Source organism: Parus major, chromosome 2, assembly GCF_001522545.3.
Source record: "Parus major isolate Abel chromosome 2, Parus_major1.1, whole genome shotgun sequence".
In the NCBI taxonomy this organism is placed as follows: Eukaryota; Metazoa; Chordata; class Aves; order Passeriformes; family Paridae; genus Parus; species Parus major.
This window is the reverse complement of record NC_031769.1, coordinates 85,589,363-85,599,513: the sequence shown is the minus strand read 5'-3', so window position 1 is coordinate 85,599,513 and position 10,151 is coordinate 85,589,363. Positions and strand designations below refer to the sequence as shown.

Genomic DNA, 10,151 nt, shown 5'->3' with positions numbered 1-10,151 from the left:
GCCGCGACGAGCGGGCGGAGCGCGGCTCGTCCCCGCCGCCGCCCGGAGGATTTACCCTGCGGGACTCTTCTGCTCGGGCGCCCGGTGACAGGCGCGGCAGCGGCGGGGCTGGCGGCGTCCCTCGCCTCGCCCCGACGTCCGCCCGGCAGCGACGGAGAGGAGGGCCGAGGTGAGTGTGGGCTCCGGGCGCCTCGGGTTCCGCTTCCCCCCGCCCCACTCCCGGCCGCGCTGGGGCTCGGGGGAAGGGAAGCGCCAAGTTCGGGCAGCGCCGGGCTTCTTCCCTCTCCGGCCGCCTGCGGGAGAGCCGCCGCCTCGGCCGGCCGCCGCTTCCTCCGAGCGGGGTGACCCCGCTGCGGTGCCCGCTCGGGGGCAGCCGGCGCGGGGGACGGGCACACACAGCCTGTGGCTGCCTTCCGGCGGCTCCCCGAGGTGCTCTTGCCGGGGAGCTGGGGACGTTCTGTTGCTGCTTCCAGGGGTCGGGAGCTGCTGTGTGTCAGCAGCCTCCGGCAGCGTGGCTGTGTGTGTGTGCGGGGGGGAGTACCAGGGCAGCATCGTCGGCTCTATCTCTTCCCCGCTGTCACATCAAGTTCGTTCAGTTGATGTGTATTACGTAACATGTGACTAATATTTTAGAGTTTATTTTATCTGCTGGGCTCTGGATTAGCCTTGTTTTATAGCTTTTTAATTCATAAGGCTGAATAGAATCGGGGGAGCTCTCATTCTAATTGGTTGTCCAATGGAACTTGGTTTTCATGTGACTTTGCCAGTGTTGAGAGAGGGTTACTACCTCCTTCCACTCTAGGAAAGCAGAAGTGCGTGTCTTCTGCTCCCTCTACCTCCTCCCTCCTTATTATTAAAAATGGGTAAGTTTCTTTAGGTCCCGCTTGTTTTTAGTAGATTCTGGAACCTGCCACTTCGTGAACTTACAGTGTGAGATACTGAAATAGAAACTGATTTTTGTGCAGCAGCTGCTGAGAGAAATAACTTTTATGGCGATGAACAGGAGTGAAACAGCCTCTTCGGTCTGTATAAATGATGTTGGCACTACATGAACTGTAAACTAACATAGCCAACAGCTGTGCAAACCAAAACTATGTAACTAACCATGCATTATTATACATTGCTGCTCTCAGCTTCATTCCTTTGCAAAGACATTGAAGATCATGCTACCCTGAACACTTGGAACACCGCAGAACTTGTTTTTCTTGTAAATACAAAGAATTACTTATATTGAAGAAAGCACTTCAATTTCTAATGCCAGCTTCATCATTTTCTATGACTTGGAATTGTGTCTGTGTCCTCCTGTGATGCTGGCCTTTTATTAAGTGGTATTGCTAACACTTTTGCTGCATTTTCTCAGGCTTACCTGTGAAACAGGAATGTAAACCTGAGATAATTATTGTTAGTAGGGAAATTGTGGCAGCATGGTTATCCTCAGAAAAATTATACAAATTTTACCTGGCAAGGACACTGTACACAAGTCACCCTTGAGATCAAGGTGATAAGGACAGCACATAGAGTATTACTGGATGATGTCTGTCCAAAATTGTAGGCTGCATGAATGAGTGTACCTTATTCCTCACGTACCTTGTTCTTATAGGAATAGGGCAGTTCAAAGACACTAATGAAAGTCATGAAAATGCTTTGGAAACACCATGTGACAGTAATTTCTTAGCTTAGTGGTGAGGTGGTACTGGTTCACTTTTATACAAATATTTGTTCCTCCCCCCTCATCATCTCAAAGGGAATTTGTTTAGATGAGTTCAGGAATAAGCTACACAGAAAAAGAATGGAGACAATTGAGAATAAATTTTAATAAAAAATTGCTGCTTTAGAGAAATAGTATCCTGCTGTCCTTTCATTGTTACATGTGTGTTGATAACCTATATGTTAGCTGCAAACATGTTAAATATTTTTCTTTATCACAGAAGGAGTGTAATCTTTCTCTTTGGTGTGAGAACAAAAAGTAGCTCCAGGGACACTCATCTAAAAATAAAGTACTTCCAAATACTTAAATCCTTTGAATGCAATTTGCATCATGTTTTTTTCAAGAGTCAAGAGATTCTTGACAGATTTTACATTTTATATTTCTGGTGATTTTTAATTTATTTTTTTTTAATTTTAGGGCATATAGTGTCAGACTGTCCACACAGCACAAAAGTTTGATTCACTGGACCAAAATGGTATGGTCTTTGGCTCTGCAGTCTTCCCCAGCCTGTGTCTTGAAATGTCTTCTCATGGAAGTGCAGGGACCATCTCTAGATTCAAGCTGAGCTGGATCAGGAGCTGTTACTGCTTATAAAGAAAAGAAATAGCCTAAAATTCAAATAAAATTCTTTTTGTGTGTAAGGTGCACTAACATACGTTTTAATAGTTGTACTGGCTCTGTTTAAAATGGTGCTGTTTCATACTTAACCAATCACTTCCTTGAGAATTTTGGAGTTCTTTTATCTGTCTTAAATGATAACCAAAATCTGGAAGCATATGGTGCTGTCCTTCAGGCCAAGTTATAGTGCATCATTTGCATTCCAGTGTTGCTCTTTGATTTTTTAAAGTTTGTTTGGAAAGAGGTGGTTTTGGTGCCCCCCTCCTCCTTTAAATGGTCAGCATGTTGATTTTAGTATTGAAGTTGTGACTCTGGAGTTCATCTGGTGAATAACTCATGACAGATATAGCAAGTGTTAAAGAAGGCAAATGTTGGATGCTTCTGTTATGCTATGTGTCTTGCACCAATACTTAATAGAAGTAGGCTTGGATCATTACGTGGTACGATCTTCATTTCAGTCAATTTTTTCTGTCCTCCTTTTGAATATTGACAGATTCTTTATTATAAAGATGCACTGGACATAAGTGAATATTCAATTATGCATTGTATCAAAAAAGAGTGCCTCTGGACTGTATACTTCCTGCTTTTACTGAGCAGCATCTTAATTTTTGAGGTGTAAATTATTTTCCTTCTGTTTACATTTAGTCGTCTTATAACTGTGTTTATTCATGCTTTGTCTTCTGAACCTTTCTGTTGGGTTTCTAATTATTTACCTAATCTAATGCTGCAGCAGCCTTTTCCAGGTCATCATTAAGAATGAAGCACTAGTTTTATATGAAGGCAGTTTTGCTAGTGCTTGCCACTGCTGCTTTTGAATCTGGATGCTTTTAATTATCAGCAGCAATGTTCTGATACTGAGCAGAGATCTTCGCCGAGTTCCACAGGGATGCTTGTAATCCTCTTGTTTGTACTAGGCCTACTTAATTTAGAAGGTTGCTGACCATACTGGTAATTATTTAACTTTCAGTGACACTTCTTCTGCATTTATTAACATTGACTTTTATCTGCCAGTGTACATCATGGTTGATTAGCTTCCAGTTGGTTACATTTTTGGAGTTATGTACTTGACTAACCTATATAACTATTAACTTTTCTACTTTCTTTTTCAGCTCATTAATTAATGCTGTTAAATGTTGCTAGCTTCATGGATCCTTGAAGCATCCTGCTGTTAACCTTTTGCCATGTTGAAGTTTGACTACATATTCCTAATTTGAACTTCCTGTTTCTTAGCTAGGAATAAAATACTTAAAGGAAAATACAACTGAAATATTGAAAATATATTTGCAGTGTTGAAATAATGGCTTTTACTCAACTGTTAGCACCAGGTCTATTCCTGTCAGAAGTACTCTAAATTTAGCATCCCCAAATAAAATGTTTTAACTGCATGCTTGTCATAAAAGCACTTTGACACCATCTTCCACTAATTCTGGCATTTTTTCCCCTTTACAGTCTTTCTAGAGAGCTTAATCCATTATGTGAAACCAGCCCATCGTAAAAATCAATGGAATTGATATACTTTTAGCTAATGTATTAAAGAGCTGGCTAACTGCTCTATTATTCACTTTTTGATTACTTAAATACGGTTTTGCAGTATGAAATATGAAGGTTCTTTTGGGGCATTTACTTTTGGCTAAATTGGAAGCTTGTGACTTTAAGCGCTGCATAAATTATCTCATGCATGTGCTGTTGTAGTAATTCCCAGCTCATGGAGGCATTCTTACCATTGGGTTCACATAAAGGTCTTTTTATAATCCACAAAAGAGAATTAGCTTGAATTTTAAACCCCTGCACTATGCATGATACTGAGTGATGGTTTGTAGTTCCTTGCAGGAAAAGCAATTTTGATTCCTCCTGTCTTTGACCAATGGAACTGAAGTCAGGATGGAACAGGTGTGTTTAGCTCATAGCTTCATTTGTCACTGAAAGCAAATGTGCTTGGAGACTTAGTTAAGAAAAGGTACCCTTGTCAGTTCCTAAACTGTCTTTTGTTACCATTTACCAACCTTGTTTTTATGATCCAGAGCTTTATTTTCAATTATTAAAAAACTCTCTCACAACTTCTTTTTTTTTGTTTTTTGTTTTGTTTGGTTTTTTTTTTCCCTCCTCTCTCTAAGTGATAGGTAACTGTGATATAGTACTTGATTATGAATTGACTTCCAAAGATTTTTTTTTTCTTTTTCCCAAGGTATTTCATTTTGGTATTGGAGTGGTCAGTTTTATTTCTTTGGAATTAAAAAGTTATCCTCAAGAGTAAGAGCTTTGTAATGGTGTCTTTTCACTGGAATCAGTGTTTAATGACTGCAGCAACTCTCACTGATAGTTTCAGTTCCTGAGTTTTCTCCTCTATTGTCAGACTACCATTTAAGAGAAATATACAGGTAGGAATTTGAGCACTGCTTGTGTTGTGTTGCTGTTCTGTGTAATCTGATGGTCCTCAAGACATTTGTGTTTGTTCTCCTGTGAGATGGTGCTGCTAGAGAAGAACAGGATAGGGCAGCAGCCGTTTGCTGCTGTGGACATTCGGGCTCTGGGACAGGCTCATGTAAAGCTGCTGTGAAATTCATTCTTAGTTAAGGAGGGAAGTATTTTCATACTTTTATATTTTTTTTTTCCTTGTGCCATGCTGGTATCAACTTTCAGAAACTTTACTCTTTTAGAAAACTTCTCCAAAATATAAGCCTGTTCAATGTCTAGCTGAAAGAACATTAGCATCCTTTGGGGGTTGTATATGTGAACTGCTCTTTTGTTCCTTAATTCTCATCTTGCTTTGTAAGACTTTGTCTTATAAATTGCAAACCATTGTAATATTGTCAATTTTTTTGGAAAAAATTACTTTGTTTTCACTAGTACTAATATTGATTAAACTGTGCAAGTGATAGAATCTCTAGGTATTATTTTTTTTGGATGGGATTTCTTACTGTAGATGAACTTTTAGTGTTTTTTGTACAAATAATATTTCTTTGTAATGTGATGCAGTACTATTTTCATGTTGAGTTACAATATATCTTCTTGTAACACAGTTCCTGATGTGTAAATGAAGTCATACGACAAAATTTGTCATCGTGGTTTTGTGGAACAATTGAGTCAGAATGATATATTCAACATCTAAGTTGCTTGTGAAAACTTGTTACAGGCAAGCGAGAGGGTATGTCATGTTCTTTGAATTTTTTTTTTTTTTACAGTGCATTAGAATAGACTCCAGAATTTCAGCTGGTACTTCCTGTCAGCTACAGGAATGATGAAAATAACAGAGTGCATTCGTATCTCTCAATAAGTGGTTTGACAGGAGGCAGGAGTACTGGTCTGAGTTTACAGGCACCACATGATAAAGGCCAACAGAACCTGAAGAACTTGAATCCCAATCTGTTTACTTTTCCATAGCCACAGGTCATTGTTATCTTTTTTTCATGCCTTTTAAACCTGCACTCAGTATGCTAGCAGTACTTTAGTGCAAATTGTGAATGATAACCAGAATTATGCTGGCAATTAAAGGGAAGGTGATAATGCCAGGATTCTTCCAGGGAGAGGGAAATTAATTTTAGGGTTGGGCTTTTGGTGTGCTCGTTTTTTTTTTTTGTTTTGTTTTGTTTTGTTTTGTTTTGTTTTGTTTTGTTTGGGGATTTTTATCTATTTTTCAGATTCCTGTGAGGAATAAACCAGGGCATAGCAGGTTGGAATCAATTGTCAATATATATAGAGAGATTTGAAAGTTCATATTTATTATTTTATTATACCTGAATGGTGAAGCTGATTGAAAAACAGAATGAAAAATTGATCAAATGACCATGGATATCTATAAAGACAAAGAGGTATTTAGCATTGGTCTGAATAACAGATTGTGCTGAGTTGGAAAGGACCCACAATGGTCGTTGAGTCCAACTCCTGCCCCTGCATAGGACCATTCCCAAGGGTCACACCATGTGCCTGAAAGCATTGTCCAAACACTTCTAGAACCTTGTAAGGCTGGTTGACCACTCCTCTGGGGAGCTCAGGCACTTTCAGTGCCTAAAACTCTCTGTTTGAAGAATCTTTTCTTCATGTCCAACATAAACATCCCCAGACACAGCTTCAGGCCATGTCACTGATCATCACAGAGAAGAGAACTGTGTCTGCCCCTCCTCTTCCCCTCACAAGGATGATGAAGACTGTGGTGAGGTCTCCAGTCTCATCCAGGCTGAGCAGAACAAGTGATCTCAGCTGCTCCTCACACAGCTTCCCCTTAAGGACCTTCATCATCTTCATTGTCTTCTTTTGGATACTCTCTAACAGTTTAATGTCTTTTTAATACTGTGGTGCCCAAAACTGAACACAGTGTTCAAGGTGAGGCTGCCCAAGAGAAGGACAATCCCCTCCCTTGACCAGATGTCTCCACAGCAGTGTTCAAAAAAGTTTAACTATCATGGCCAGGGTGAGCAAGGACTAAAATCAAAGATAAAGCTCTCTCACCCCAGCCCAAAGTGGATAGCAAGTAGATGTAATTTCATGAGGTCCATTCTCAACTTAGCTAAGTGTTACTTTTTTTTAAGAACAGAGAAAACAAATCACATGTACAATAGGCTTCCAAATCTTCTGATGGCCCAAATGCATATTAGTTGCTGGTGAAAAAAATAAGATTGATCAGAGTTGTCTTTTCACTCAGTGACATTCATCAGTTTGATTACCACTATGAATAATTTAGCTTTAAGAACAGCCCAGGCTCTTATGTGCATATCCTGTTCATTATATTTCTGCTAAATACATTCAATTGAGAACATTCACTTGATGGAGCACTTTTAAAGTATCTTTAAGGACTCATTTTGGTTAAATTTAAACTAATGGATTTATTTAATTTTCAGTTTGTTATGTACTCAGGGTAATTGGGATTGATACACTTTTCAAACACAGAACCTGAAACCTAATTTTAGGTGCACAACTCAGCTTTAACTATTGTTGCCAGACAATACTTCTGTTAAGGATTATTTCTGTTTCTCCTGTTTGGTATATTAATTTGGATGTCCAGTTTGTGGGCTTGCCATAAAGAAATTAAGTATGCATTTTCACATAACTTGGGTTTTTTTAGATGACTTTGTGGTTTTAAAGGCTACTGTCTGTAGTATCATGTGAATGAATCAAATATCTTCTATCTTTATCTTTGAAAAACAGTTGAAGACAGCATACCAGAGCAGCCCTGTCCCAAAGAGATTCTTAAATAACAGCTCTACTTAGAATAGCAAAGAAAACCCCAACCCTGGTAGCAGTGTGTAACTCTGCTCATCACTTTTCCAATATACTCTTTCAGTTTTTGCCTTTGGGATTTCTGATCAGAAGTTTCAGAAAGCTAGGTAAAATTAGTAATAGTTTAGTAAACTTTTGTTTTCAAATTCTGAAGATAGTGTGGATGTGTACACATCACAACAAATATTAAGCTTCCTAACATGTAGCAGAGGTGCTATGATTTAAATACATTTATTTGAAATACATGTTTCAAGAAAACATAAACTCATCCCTTAAGGCCCTCTGTCTGCAAAGAATGGTTAAAAAGTTGAAGGACTTCCTCAGGCTGATGTTTCTAAATATTTGATTTTGAGGTTTATTTTTGTGAACTGAAAGTCTCAGAAATGACATGAAAAGTATGAAGTTGTTCAATAACTTTAAGGGAGTAGGAAGGCAGAGTACCACCTCCATAAGCCTTAGTGCAGGTCAAAAATACACTGTACTTTCTTAGTCTTTGAAAGGCCTTTAGATTCTTACTGGGACTTGTTCCTTGCTCTAGTGCTGTATGTGTATATGCAGGATTACAGCTATGATAGGAAAGTCCAGTAAGTTAAATACATTTATACATAAATACATAATACATTTGCTTCAGACTTAGTTTTAATCTAATCTAGAAGAACAGCCAGGTAACCTTTTGGAAATGTGGTCTGAAATAGCTGTGAGAAAACTCCAAGCTGCTCGGTGGTCCCTTTTCTTCAGCTTCTACTGTGGTTTAATTGAACACTGAAGTGAACAGGGAGAACAACGTGATATAAAGGATGCTCAGGAATTCTTTATTCTTTGTCAAGTTTCTTGCTAAAACAACAGAGTGAAGCAGCTGCTGCTATGTTAGATGGCATGCTCATCAAAAATGTTTTAGTTGGTTTGGTTATTCTTTTCAGCATCAAATTTGTTTTATGTATGGCATCACAGATTTTATGAACATTGGAATAAAATAATTTAAAATTGTATAGCTAAATCATCATTAAGCACAGCTTAGGCAACAAAGTAAATGACTGATAATCTAGCCTTCAAAACAACTGATGTGATGAGAGCTTAAAATTATTCTTAGTATAGCTTTAGAAAAAACAGCGTTCATTATAGGTTTTGCATGCTCTAAAATTTGTACTTTATGTTTGGCTGTGAATAGATTCATTGAATTGCTGGGAACTGTGTTAATATTTTTTCAAGTCTAAAGCAGTTTGTTGGTAGTTAAAATACTACTTGGTTGTACAAAATATTAAAGAAGAGAAAACCATTGGTAGTGTGCTTCCCAGTAACACTAACAGACTCCTGCAGAAAATATTAAGCAATCCATCAACTCTTGTAAAAGTGCAATTGGAAGATATTTAAATGTGGTACATCAGAGCATCTGAAGAAAATGTTAACTTGGATATTTGAAAGGTATGTGGGTACAGCCTTTTTTTTTGTTCTTTTTTTCTTTTACAAATTCAATTGCTATTTCATAATATTATTCACATTGTTCTGCTATGGTGTCATGTCATCAAATTAGGAGTGTTTAAAAACCATGAAGAGTTCTAGGAGTCTAGTGAGCAACCAGAGCTGGTTGAAACATTTTAAAGCAATTAATACATTTTTGTATGCAGACTCGGCACAAAACTTTTTTTTCTTTAGCAAAATATACTTGCCAGATTCTATATATAATTTTGTGCTGCAGTTCTAAATAATAAAATCTTTATACCTGCAGTAGTTAATTAAAAAAAAATTACGGTAACCAATGCCCACAGGAAACAAAATAATCTTGTGTATTGAATTTGTTAAATCTTTAAAAAAAGAAACCCTATAAAAACCATTAAACCAACCCCATTGTTACTACACATTATTTATTTTCTTTCCTTTCTTCTTCATGTTTCTTTCTTTTAGTTGCTTTTGGATCTTGCAGAGCCGTCAAATCACATCTTTTATTCTGTCTTTCCCTGTCCAGGAAAACTAATCACTCTTCTGCAAGCAGTTAATGTTTGAAATCTGCTATATGCAAGAAACCAATTGACCCAACCCCAGCTGGGATCTGATTCATGAAAGTACAACAATATGTAATTTTCTTGCTTTGGATCATATCAAAGCTTTCTTAAGCAGTTTTAGACTATTATGACTATTCATTCTTTTCCCCAAATTGTGCTTTCCCAAACACAGTAGGAGCTTCTAAGAGCTTGAAACAATGGTTTCTCTATATTTTGTGAGTGTTATGTATATTTGAGAGGCATCTAAGGAGTCCTTTTTTTGACCACATTTTCCTCTGTATGGAAAACTTCATAAAACATCTTGCCTTCTGCCAGGAAAACAATGCCTTTTATTTGTTTTTTATAGCATACCTCATCTTATCTGCAGTGGAGTTAAATAGCAGTGAGTTGTGGTCACTAGTTTGCACTAATCTGCTAGTTTGGATCAACAGCATTTTTAATCAGAGTCCACTGTGGAGTGATTTTTAATGTGAACAGACTTCCTTTATGACCACTTTTGTACAGAAGAGTTAAATACTATGCACATCAGACACTTATTTCCAAATCAGATGTTTGCCCTTGCAGTCTTCATAGCTAAATTTTCAACTCTGAGGCTGGAAAAATACTTGAAA

At 38.0% G+C, this 10,151-nt stretch overlaps 1 protein-coding gene across 3 annotated transcripts in view; it reads left to right on the top strand.

Moving 5' to 3' along the window:
• Nucleotides 1–15: 15 nt before the first annotated feature.
• The window catches only part of GALNT1 (polypeptide N-acetylgalactosaminyltransferase 1), an 86,467-nt gene continuing 76,331 nt past the window's right edge, over nucleotides 16–10,151 (top strand). For all 3 annotated transcript variants that reach the window (XM_015618156.3, XM_015618155.3, XM_015618154.3), the window contains exon 1: nucleotides 16–169. The gene's annotated coding sequence lies outside the window, so the exon portion shown is untranslated. The remainder of the gene's footprint in view (nucleotides 170–10,151) is intronic.